The 12,815-nt window shown below is 43.2% G+C and overlaps 1 protein-coding gene across 1 annotated transcript in view; it reads right to left on the bottom strand.

Moving 5' to 3' along the window:
* Positions 1-11,271, bottom strand: part of LOC147692004 (cytochrome P450 2F3-like) — a 753,496-nt gene extending 742,225 nt beyond the window's left edge. The window contains exon 1 of the mRNA XM_086938297.1: positions 11,091-11,271. The gene's annotated coding sequence lies outside the window, so the exon portion shown is untranslated. The remainder of the gene's footprint in view (positions 1-11,090) is intronic.
* Between the last annotated feature and the right edge of the window lie 1,544 nt (positions 11,272-12,815).

The following is a 12,815-nucleotide window of genomic DNA, read 5'->3' as shown; positions in this document are numbered from 1 at the left end:
GCAACTGTTAGACACCTTTGTTCTTGCAACCTAATGGCCCGCTCGTTACGTTCTTCTACAGTGTAAATGTCTCCTCATCATATACGATTTCAGTTTGCTCCGTGGCCGGCCCACGTGGTTATAGGCCCGTATTTGTATACTGACATTTTCACAATAAAGGTTTTTAAAACAAAACACGGTAGTAGTATTTATATTGGTAAAGTTTTTACTTTTAGTCACTGTTTTCGAATCAGTAAAAGGCAAGTGAAATAAAGCAGTCCAATTACATGACGGATAAAAGGTATAATATGTAGGAACGCAGTAAAGATAAATGGTCAAGGGCAGTTGTGTTTTTCATGTCTGCAACATAAAGTGATCGATAAGAATCTGATAATCAGGCGTATCGGCGACTAAGACAGCAGGCGGAATCTCTTTTACTCAACGGCTCCGTCATGGAAGGAAGAAACGCCCTTTTTCTCGAAAAAGGAATATATTTTACTTGCAAGACAGTTGTAAATTTTCCGGGAAAGTACATTAGCCTGGAATATTATAACATATGTTTGAAAAAAAAATATTGTTCGAAAACAATAAAAAGCGTATTTTTAGGTCATATGACCAAGCTTTTCATCATTAAATTAACAAAAGTAAAATGAACCAATGAAAAGTTTTATTAACAAGTCACATGACCTGTTATGCTTACGTTACGCGCTGCGCGCCGCGCCTCGGATCACTTCCGGGTGCGCTAACGCGGCGTGTCATATAACGCATTACGCGACATCGTAGGTCAAGAATATAGTCAAAATGTCTCCACCAACCAGCGTTCGGAACACAACCCCTTTCAGCAGTCCAAAAAGTTCTGTTAAATGACAATAGAGGGGACAGGCAACAAGAACCATCAGTCAAAGAGGGGAGGGCAAGTTCTTCTCTTCCGGGTCATGTTGGGGCGCTACCGGAACTGATCGAATTGGTAGTCTACAGTGTTTCTGGATGTTTCAGACTAAAGCTGGCGTCAGCATGAGACCACTACCATCTCGTAGCTCCGTCGTGGCCATTCCACGAGCAATCATGGCAGCCGCTCCCCACCAGAAGCCTGCGGGAGTCGGAGTCCCCCAAGACTTTTGTAGAATCTTCACGGCTGAGGGGACGCTTTTCGAGAATGGGACCCAAGCCCTATCAGGGAAGCGTCCGAGTTCAAAGGTGTCCCAGGGCCATTTTAGTGGACCAGGCCCAAAACCGAAGAGCCGGCCGCCATTTTGAGAGTCCTGTGGCAGCCGCCTATTGCTGCACCGCAAGAGCGGGAGCAACTCAACTACATGATGAGCGAGACGCTGTAGTCGCAAGAGCGGGCGGTAAACAGCTGAATGGCGGAAGAGGCACAGTGTAGCAAAAGCGGGCGGAATGGCAACTGAAACGGTAAAGGGGCGCCCCACTACAGCGTGTCTTCAGGTCAAACGGATTGTGGGACAAGGTTCAGAATTGAAGAGTCATCAAAAGGCAAAAAGTTCCGCCGGACCCCGGGAGCCGGCCGCCTATGTCGGGGGCGATCTCAGGCTACACCAGTGCTATAAGACTTGGGGAGGGTGTCGGAGCCAAGCGTCTTCTCCGAGTCCATGGCCATCACACCGCCCCTCAGGGGCCTCCGTCAAGCTGTTTAGGAAGGTAACATATCACATTGTTTTCTAATGCAGTCAGGTCCACAAACGACACTCACTTACTTTGAGAATAGTGAAGCTGCAGTAGGTGGAAATAAGCTTCAGACAGTGTTACAAGCACTGCTCAGAACTCTTAACTATGGCACCCAACATCCAGAACTTATGCCACTTGAGAATGGCAGTGACATCGAAGCAACTCAGGGACCAAAACCATTAACGTACTTTCACGTATGAAAATCTTACTTGGGGAGGGGGCAGGAGCGAAGCGCCCCCTCCCAGTCAGCGCCACCACACCGTATGTTGAAAATTTGAAGCCATCGTTCTACAAAGTCAACCAAACTTGGATTGAAAAATCTAGAAAAATGTACAAACTGAAAACCAGTTTTGGTCTGCAAAGCATCAGTAACAACGCTTGAGTCAGCTTTGTGTCAAGCCGCCATTTTGATTCAACAAAGCACAGGCATTGAAAAAGGCTCAAACTCAGAACTCTGAACTATGGCACCCAACATCCAGGAGCTTGCCATCCGGATCTTGGAGCCTTGTGCTGCTTTCGACCTATTCACACATCGGTCCACTACTGACATCATCTTATAAACCAACGTTATGTAAATAGTTTTTTAATAAAATGTTTTACCCTGTTTCTTTGCTGGTGTGTTGTCTATATTTTTAATATTTGCATAGGGTTTGTCGTTATTTTGTGCGGGATGGGTGATGGAGCCGAGCTGTCTTGCAGCCCTCATGGTGTGGAGCTCAGTTCATCTCACTATTTTCGTATTTCTCATGAAGGGTTGTTCCTAATATTTCTATTTTAGCGAGGTCAAAAAGAGATCCAATTAGTGGCCTACTGATTTTGCTCGATTACTTTTATTTTTTTACACGATTTTTCACTATCTGCAAAGACTAAACAGAGTATTGCGACGTTGTGCTTGTTTGTAAATAGAGAATGATCCAAAGAGAACCAATTCTAAAACAGTAAATGCTTGGACAACAATCAATCAAATGGAGAGACAAGCAGGCACGACGGATTACAACGGGGGCAAAGGCTTGCGTTAACTACCGTTCACTATCTGCAAAGAGAGAGTACTACTAAGACAAAAGAGGGGAGGGGGGGGTGCAGCGTTCAAAGCACATCAGCGTGCATAAATACGAAAATGTTTTTATCTATCATGTACTTGACATTTTAAAGCTTTTCATATTTGCTATTAAAAAACCAATGAAATTCACAGAAAAAAACATAGGTTATAGACCATATATAGTTAGGAATTTGCATTTACAAAACCTTGAAAATTCAATGAAAAAACCATTGGTTTTAGGCCATATATAGTTAGGGATTTGCATTTAGAAAACCTTATTTTACTCGCATAAAACCATTGAAATTCCATATATAGTTATAAGCGCTAACTATATATCGCGCACCCGCAACCCACTGCTGATGATGTCACATATTACATCATTCATGACATGGTTAGTGACATCACTGATGACATCACTGATGACATCTCAAATGACATCACTGATGACATCACTGACATCTCATTTGACATTACTGATTACACCACTGATGATATCATTTATGTGATAATACATCTTCAGACTCTAATATAACCTTAGATACACTCAGTGTAAACTGGCACTCACAGACTGTCACACATCCATGGAGTTACTCACACACCTAGTCAGTCATGCAAAGAATCAATCACAACTCCATTTCCTCAACTATATAGTTATACACACTTTACTTATTCAAACATATAGTAACACATATTTACTCTCTTATACAATCCCTGATACAAGCTCACAGTGATTCATACAGCCACTCACACATTCACTGGCTCTTATCCACAGTTATTTATATATGTCAACTCTCACATGTATTGTGTTTTACATACATACTTACTTGCACATGTAGCACTGAGATATCCATTCACTCACCAGCACACCCATGCACAGTCAACCGCCATATAGTTGTTTCCACATGCACTCTTGAACTCATACACCTAGTGAATCAACTGCTTACACATCTATGCACAGAGTCACACACCTCCCAGCCACCCACACACACACTCAGCCTCCCATTCAAATACTTGGGCAACCAATCAATAACCCATATAGCCACTCTTATAGCTACTGATCAACACATGCAGCAGCTTACACAACAACAGACATACTGATGCACAAATTAAGACAGTTTAGTCACTAACCCATGCACTCAGTGAGACACATTTAATCACTCACTCATACAGTCAGTCATGCACCTACTAAATCCTTCATCCAGACACTTATACATCCACTCATTCTTCAATATGTAAGACATATTTTAACTTTACAGAAACATACAGTCACTGGATGTTGTCATCAGTGATGTCATTTGAGATGTCATCAGTGATGTCATTTGAGATGTCATCAGTGATGTCATCAGTGATGTCACTAACCATGTCATGAATGATGTAATATGTGACATCATCAGCAGTGGATTGCGGGTGCGCGATATATAGTTAGCGCTTATAACTATATATGGAATTTCAATGGTTTTATGCGAGTAAAATAAGGTTTTCTAAATGCAAATCCCTAACTATATATGGCCTAAAACCAATGGTTTTTTCATTGAATTTTCAAGGTTTTGTAAATGCAAATTCCTAACTATATATGGTCTATAACCTATGGTTTTTTCTGTGAATATATATATATATATATATATATATATATATATATATATATATATATATACTGAAAAAACCATAGGTTTCACACCAGTTATAGTTAGGAGTTAGCATTTAAAAAAACCTATTAAATTCACTCAAAAAACCATAGGTTTCACACCAGTTATAGTTAGGTGGAAATTTTACTCTCATATTCCCACGTTATAGTTAGTTGGACTCACTATAACTTGCGCGTGCAATGCACTGCTGATGACGTCACATGTTACATCACTCATGACATGGTCAGTGACATCACTCATGACATCACTGATGACATCTCAAATGACATCACTGAAGACATCATCCAGTGAATGTGTATCTTTCTGAAAAATAAATATTTTTTATATATGTATATCTAAAGGTTGATGGAAGAATAAATGGGCAAATAAATGTCTAAATGGATGTTTTTTTTGTGTAACATTGATTGGTTAACTGACTTATTAAATGTATCTTAGTGAATACATATATTAGCGAGTAATGTTTAAATATTTAAATATCTGTATCTGTGTCTCACTTTGTGTATAAGTGGCTGCATGGGTTGGTGAGTAGCTACATGAGTGTGTATATGGGTTATTAGTTGTTTTTTTGAGTATCAGTATCAGTGTCTGTATGGTTCGGTGGGGGATATTACTTAGAGCACAGATGCATGAATGAGTGACTCACTATTTGTATGTATTTTGAAGACAGCATGTGTGCAAGACTGTATGGGTGGATGATTGTGTGTATGGGTGGGTTAGTGAGTATGTGTTTTTATAATTGATTGTTTAAGAGAGTAAATATGTTTCTGTTTCTGTAGAAGTATGTGTAGTGGTGTGTATATAGCAGTGTAATCAAGTAAATGGTTTTTTGATAGTTTATTTGCATGTGTGAATTTGTGTGTGAGTAACTATATGGATGAGTATTAGTGTGTAACAGGACGTATAGGTGTATGAGTACATATGATGAGTAAGTGCATGCATGAGTGACTATATAGAACTGTTGGTGAATGAGTGGATGTGTATGTAGATGTTGGAATTACCTAATAAGTTGTTGTAATTGGTATTGGTTTCTCCTTTTTTAAGAAAATGTTAGTTTCTATTTTTGAATGTGTGTGTCAAAGGTTATTTTATGCTGATAGGAGGTCTGCCACTTTGTCACAAGGATGTTGTCATCAGTGATCTCATTTGAGATGTCATGAGTGATGTCATGTGTGATGTCACTGACCATGTCATGAGTGATGTAATATATTGACTCACAAATTTATCGCGCTAGCGCTTGGTAGCAAGTAGGACTGCTACAAGCGTGTTCTTGTATTCCTGCTAAGAATTGTTTTTAGACCGTTTTAAATACTTTGTGCATCGTGTAATTAATTACTTGCTGTGTGCTCGCTCACTCCCCGGTCCACCGCAGCTTCCAGTGCTGTTTGATGTGGAGGGAGGCAAGCAGCACTACTTCCTGGTTGCTCCATTGGAGGCGGCCATACTTGGTGGGTTGACGCGCTAGTCTCCCACTCCGCCTAACCTACTTAGTCCCTCGCTCAACCGCGCAGCGGTGACGCGCAGTGGTAGCGCCGTAGACGCGCCGGAGAGGCGCCAGAGAGAAGCCAGTCTGCGCCAGTCCGCGTCCAGACGCTTCCTGCTACCTGCGGTAAGATTTGCTTATCATGGCTGTGGCTGCACCCACGATGGTTTATGACTGTTCCACACTCCATGCCCTACGTTACGCTACTAGTCCGGCTTGTGATCACCTGGTTCTGCCTACTCTTTCTGATTTTATCTGTAAAAACTGTAATTGGAGTCCCTCAATTCGCGTCAACCGACGCCCATTTTCTGTTCAGGAGTGGAGAATGTTCCTACTAAACTGTAGGTCTTTTAATAAACACCACACCGAATTACGTCTACTGATTGAGGAGCTCAATCCCCACGCCCTTTTCCTAACAGAAACCTGGCTTCAGGCAGACAACGACCCGGCCGTTGTCGGAGCCATCCCACTAGGATTTACTCTTAAGAGATTGGACCGCCAAATTGGGAGAGGCGGTGGACTGGCTATTGTTTATCGGAACAATTATAAGTGCCGAATCACCCCATTTACCTCATCGACCTGCGAAAGTCTTCAATTTTCGCTAGAACTCTCCCCCACTACCACCTTTTCTGGCATTCTGATCTACCGCCCTCCCGGCGCCCTTAGTGATTTTATTACTAAGATTACTGAGTTGGCTGCCAGTGTCGTCTTATCCTCACCTAATTTCACCCTGTTGGGGGATCTCAACTTGCACCTCGATGATCCTCTCGACACTGCTGCTAACTCGCTTCGTGCTAATCTTCAAGCATTGGACCTCTATCAAAAGGGATTCCATGTAACGCACAATAGAGGTCATCTCCTCGACACTGTCTTTAGTAATATCAACGACATTACAGTGGAGCCCCCCATCCCTTTACCTTGGACGGATCATTTTGTGATACCTTTCATCTGGCGCACAAATACCCTCCCCTCTGCCCACTGTCTCGCCAAACACCAAGCTAGGAAATGGTCCTCTCTCTCCCTCCCTGTATGGGAAGCTGCTTTGGCTAGAGACCCCCCGGGAAGGTGATGCATGCCAACATAGCAGCCAACAATTTCGACGTCTGGATCACCTCTACACTTGATATGGTTCTTCCTGTTCAAAACAATAATCTTACAAAAAAAACAAAAGCTGCTCCATGGTATACCCCCGCACTTAAGAGTATGAAATTAGTCTGTCGTAAGCAGGAGAGAGCCTGGAGACAGGACTATTCCCAAATTAAGAAGGATGAATATAGAGCCAATATTAGGCTCTACAAACAGGAGATAAAACTAGCACAAACCTCCTTCTACGACAGCAGAATTCAAGCAGCTGCCAATGCCCCTAGGGAAAATTTTAAAATTGTGAAATCCCTCGTTTCCCCCCCAGCTGAATGCCCCGATACTGAGGGTGCTCAAAACCGCTGCAACGATTTGGCTAACTTTTTCTCTCAAAATATTCTTACAATTTACTCCTCATTTGAGGACACAAATAACGAGCTGGAACCCTGCACCCCCCCCAACCTCCGATGCCTTAGCTTCTTGTAGGCTAGACACAATCCCACCCTTGGATGCTTCGACACTAGATAAACTAACTGCTAAAGTCACCTCTGGATCTCCCAATGATCCAGCACCCCCACATACTCTCAAACTGGCGATGGATATGATCCGCCCCATCATATTGGATGGTCTTAACACCTCCATCTCCTCCAAATCCGTTCCCCCGCCATGGAAGTGCGCAATGGTAAGAGCGCTGCTGAAAAAGCCCAATCTTGACCAAAGTAACATGGCAAACTATCGCCCCATCTCCCTGCTCCCCTGGTTGAGCAAACTGCTTGAGAGGCACGTAAACAACACCCTAACGAACTATCTGGAGTCAAACAGTCTCCTGCGTGCCTCTCAGACAGGGTTTCGTCCGCGTCATGGGACAGAAACTGCTCTTCTAGCGGTCACGGAAGAAGCAAGAGCTGTGGTGGATCAGGGTGGGAAAGTCGCCATTATCCTATTGGACCTGAGTGCCGCGTTCGACACGGTTAACCATGTCACGTTGTTGCAACGACTGACGGACATGGGCGTGTCGGGCGCGGCCCTGGAATGGCTGACGTCCTTCTTGACCGACCGGTTTTTCTAAGGTCTTTGAGGGTGAGGCAGTGTCCCCTAAACATTCTCTCAGGTGTGGGGTTCCTCAGGGCTCCTCCCTGAGCCCCACCCTGTTTAATGTTTATATGGAGCCTCTAGACAGGATAGTCCAACCCTTTGGTGTGCGTATTGTCACCTACGCGGACGATACCCAACTGGTGGTCTCTTTAGGCCACGCGGAGGGTTCGTCCCACACCTTAGGTCCCTGTCTGGAGGCGGTCGCCAGATGGATGCATTCCTCCTGTTTAAAACTTAATGGGTAGAAAACGGATGTCATTCTGTTGGGGAATTCTTCCCCCTCCGCTTTTGCATCCATCTGGCCACCATGTCTGGGTGAGCCCCCCACTCCCAAGCCCCAGATAAAGAGCCTAGGGATCTGGTTCGACCCAGCCTTGAACTTCTCAGTACAAGCCACTAAGATTGCAGCCACCTGTTTTGGGTTGATGAGGATGCTGCGGAAGGTGCTCCCCCTGCTTCCTTTTCAGGCCAGGAGGATCCTGGTCCAGGCCCTGATACTATCGCGCCTGGACTATGGGAACGCTCTTTTTTTGGGAGCCCCTGCCTTTGTCATCCAAAAGCTCCAAGTCACCCAAAACAGTGCGGCCCGCCTTCTCTACAATCTTCCTCGCCGACAGTCAGCTAGGAATGCCTTAAGAGAACTCCATTGGCTCCCTATTGCGGCGAGAGTGCAGTTCAAGGCTATGTGTATTTTACACAAGGCCTTCCATCACACTGGTCCCGCAATTCTGCAGACCTTGGTCACCCCCTACGTTCCTGTGCGTTCCCTCCGCTCTGGCTCCCTTCAGCTGGCCACCTCCGTCAGAGTCAAGAAGGCTCGATGGGGTGGTCGCTCCTTTTCACATACTGCGGCCAGACTCTGGAACGCCCTCCCCCTATCCCTTCGGGAAACCACTAACCATCTTTCCTCCAGGAAAACCCTTAAAACACACTTGTATGCAAAAGCACGCTGATCTGCCCTGCTCCCGCGCTAATAAAGTGTCAGTCATGAGCGCTACGAGGCCTCCGGGTAGATAGCGCTATACAAGTGTAATTTAATAATAATAATAATAATAATATGTGACGTCATCAGCAGTGCATTGCACGCGCAAGTTATAGTGAGTCCAACTAACTATAACGTGGGAATTTCAATGGTTTTACGCGAGTAAACTTTCCACCTAACTATAACTGGTGTGAAACCTATGTTTTTTTCAGTGAATATATATATATATATATATATATATATATATATATATATATATATATATATATATATATAATGATAATTTGCACAACTATCTTTATGACATCAATATTTTTTTCGGTATTTTGGTACTTACCATTATAAATAGAGGATATCGATATTTTTGACATCAATATTTATAGCTCGATATTGTGTTATAGGAATATTTTATTTGTTGATATTGTGTCAGTGAACCCTATATAACACTGCTGGGTTTCTCCAGTCTCCCATGGCATGTTTATCAAACCAGACTGCAGGCTCATCCTGCTGTGTGAATACCCTGTTATTAATCTTTGCCAACTGGGTGGCCCAGTAATACTATGTGATAGTTTGTAGTGCTATACCTCCATTATATAACACATCATATACCCCCCTATATGCCCCCTCATCAACTTGCTGATTGCTATCCGTGGTGCTCCTCCATTACACAACAGCAACCGAATTTCAGCCTCTCATTTCTTTAGGAAACTCTTTGTGACCCTATGTCGAGTATTTTGCAGTACATAGAGAAATCTTGGTAAGAAAATCATTTTAAACATGCCAGCTCTGCTGAGGAGTGACACTGGAAAACTCCTTCAATACTTCACCTCGTCCCTAAATCTATCTAGTAGGGTGTACAGGTTAGGGTCAAGAAAAGTTTTCCTATCCCGGGTGACATAGATACCGAAGTATTCAAAGCCCTATGATGTTACATTCACTGGGCAGTTTGTTGGCAGATGGAGAATGTACCGCTTAATGGATATAAGAGTGACTTCCACCCATTTATCAAGAGTACTTGCTAAATATTTCAAATACTAGCAGTAGCCTGTCAACCGTCATTTCTCTTTTCAGACTGTCCTACATAGAGTAGCACAACATCTATGTATAGCGAAAACCACCCATTTATTAACCCCTTCTATGCTGATGACGGCCCCGGGCGGTGGGCGTGTGCTGATGATGGCTGGGGGCTGTCATGAATCCGCCCACTTATTAAAAGCGCCGCACAGGCGCAGAATCGCGCCCGCGCCCAAGGAGTTAATTCATGAAACTAAACTTAAATCCATGCAGTGATTCAATCACGTCTACCCATCGGCCTATGCACCCACTATTGTATGCACCCATAACCATAAAACCAGCTGCTCATTATTGAATAGGTGGGAGAGGTGTGGCGCTGCGGCCAGGGTGACTGACTCCGGAATCAGGGTGTCACGATTCGATCCCCGGGGCCGGTGGCTGATTAGCCCAGCACCATGTGACTCTGGGCAATAGCTTCCTTAATCTTCTCGATGGCCCCAGCGCCTAGAGACCCTAACGGGTGATGGTTCGCGCTTTACAAAATGTGGATTATTATTATTACAAATATGAATTAGTATTGAATACAAATATACAGTCATTAGTGAATCCGTCTATGCCACTAATCTTTTTCATAGAGGTAGCTCCGACTAGACCTTAAATTCTTTAATTGAAATCATTTGTATCATCCAGTACCTACTTTACAACCTTCAGGAGTTAGTGTTGCTCAAAGCACGACTCCTGCAGAGCCAACTATACATAGGGATTAAGTTGGTAATCCAATTGGAGAGCAATGGTACCCTCTTGAATCCACTGATAAACGAAGATACCTACCACATATCAAACCCAACAACCACTGACTACCTCTAGGACCTAGCCCACAAACAAAGAGATGTAACAAAAAACTACGGGAAATAAATTAATTTACTTAACAATTAAACCAATGACATTACCTAGAAAAATATAATTGTTGCCTAAATAAATAGCATAAGCAATTCAAAAGTTGTCCTTCATTAAACACTGCTGAAACTGGCAGGCTGTGCAAGCAAAGCATGAAAGGAAACTTGAATAAATATCAACTGCGCTCCTTACCTCGTTTTCTTACGGAAATAGGTTCTATATATCACAGGCAGCTGTGCTGGGATGAAGGTATTTGATGAGTGGACTAACAGAAATAAGCTGGTAGTGATCATACAACATTGAAGCCGAATGACGCAATATCGTTTTTGGCTTTCTGAAATGCACATTTCTCAACTTTTTAGCATCTTTGCACGTCTAATTTTATACTCGATGTCAGATAAATCACGAAATTGTGTACTTGGGCCAGGCAGCAATCCCAACAGTGTATGTCCTCAAAAAGCATTGGAAAGGGGCCAATGTGAAAGCAGAGGCTGTGGGTGATGTGATTGGACATGGACCACAATCAGTGCCAAGGGGAGAAGTACATGTCAACACAGCAATTGTGTGCAAACCTCAGTCTCGCAGAGGTTTGTGGAACAACCAGTTCTTGGCAGCCAAACCTTTCCCCTGGGCTGGATTTAGAGTTCACAATAACAGATAATCCTCCAGCTTGTGGGTGGAGTGCTAAATCAACGATTGGAGGAATCTCCTCACTTGGCAGATTGTACTATACAGGTCCTACAACATAAACCATTTTGCTTGCTAATAAGGTGCAATCGTCTTAAACTGAGTCTCTTCTTGCAGCAGATCATAGTGACAATAAAAATAACAACCAAATATGTATTGTGTAATTTTTCGGAAAATATGTTTTATTCAATTTTCACACAAATATAAAACATTTGTGCTAAAATATTGTTCTCATATACAGAAACCTGTATCGTAAAAAGAAAGATCGCCCCTCCCCTTCTTGGACTCATGGGATTAGGGCCACTGTATTCGCAGGAACGGCACATTACAGACTTCTGAACATTTTGTTATGGTTTTGTGTTCATTCCACAGCAGTCTCCAGCCTTTTGAGCTATTGTGGCTCAAGGCTCACTGAGTCAGCTCAATCAAATAGTGTCATTGCACACATTCTAGGTGGACATGTTATAGTTCCTATTTCATCTTTCCTATATCATAACATTGGTTACCAATTTTTCATGAGGTTTTTGCTATATACTTCCACTTGTCCAATTTCTTTTTCTAGTGCCATGGTGTCCCAAATATGCCGGACCTAACCCACTTGGAGGTCATAGTTGGTTTCCAATATGTACCAATAGTCATATGCGCTGTCAACAAAAGTTGGCATGTGAGCCACCAGTTTGCTAGGATCCCCACCCACCCACACCTCAGGGTGCAGCCCCAACACTCTCACTTGTGGGTCAACCAGTGTAGGTACCACTGTAATCTCTTTCATGTCAGACAAAACTTCCTTCCAAAATGTTTTCAGTTTGGGGCGGCTCCACCACATATGTAGGAGGTCCCTCACCATGCCACATCCCCTCCTACATTTATTGTGACTGTTTTGCATGAACACCCCATATGGGTTATCGAATGTAAGGTACAAGCCCGTCATCGCCTTGAATGCAGATTCCCTCTGGCTGACAAATTATAATATTATATGTTCATCCATAACTTTTCCCACAATTTGGCACTGATGTCAAGTTGTAGTGAATATGTCTAAGTGGGTGACGTCTCAGAGGGTGCATAGATCTTTATTGGTGGCTGAAATCCACTCCCTGGTTTTGTAATAAGTGGAGAGTAGCTGACCTACCTGTGTTAGTGTTTAAAAAGCTGCTTCTTTCATTTGAGGATGTGCTACCAGATGATGTATCTGCCTTTACAGGAACCTTTCATGTTCCAGGAGGTTGTATG

The sequence above is a fragment of the Lissotriton vulgaris genome, chromosome 9, assembly GCF_964263255.1.
Source record: "Lissotriton vulgaris chromosome 9, aLisVul1.2, whole genome shotgun sequence".
In the NCBI taxonomy this organism is placed as follows: Eukaryota; Metazoa; Chordata; class Amphibia; order Caudata; family Salamandridae; genus Lissotriton; species Lissotriton vulgaris.
This window is presented reverse-complemented; position numbering and strand designations above follow the sequence as displayed.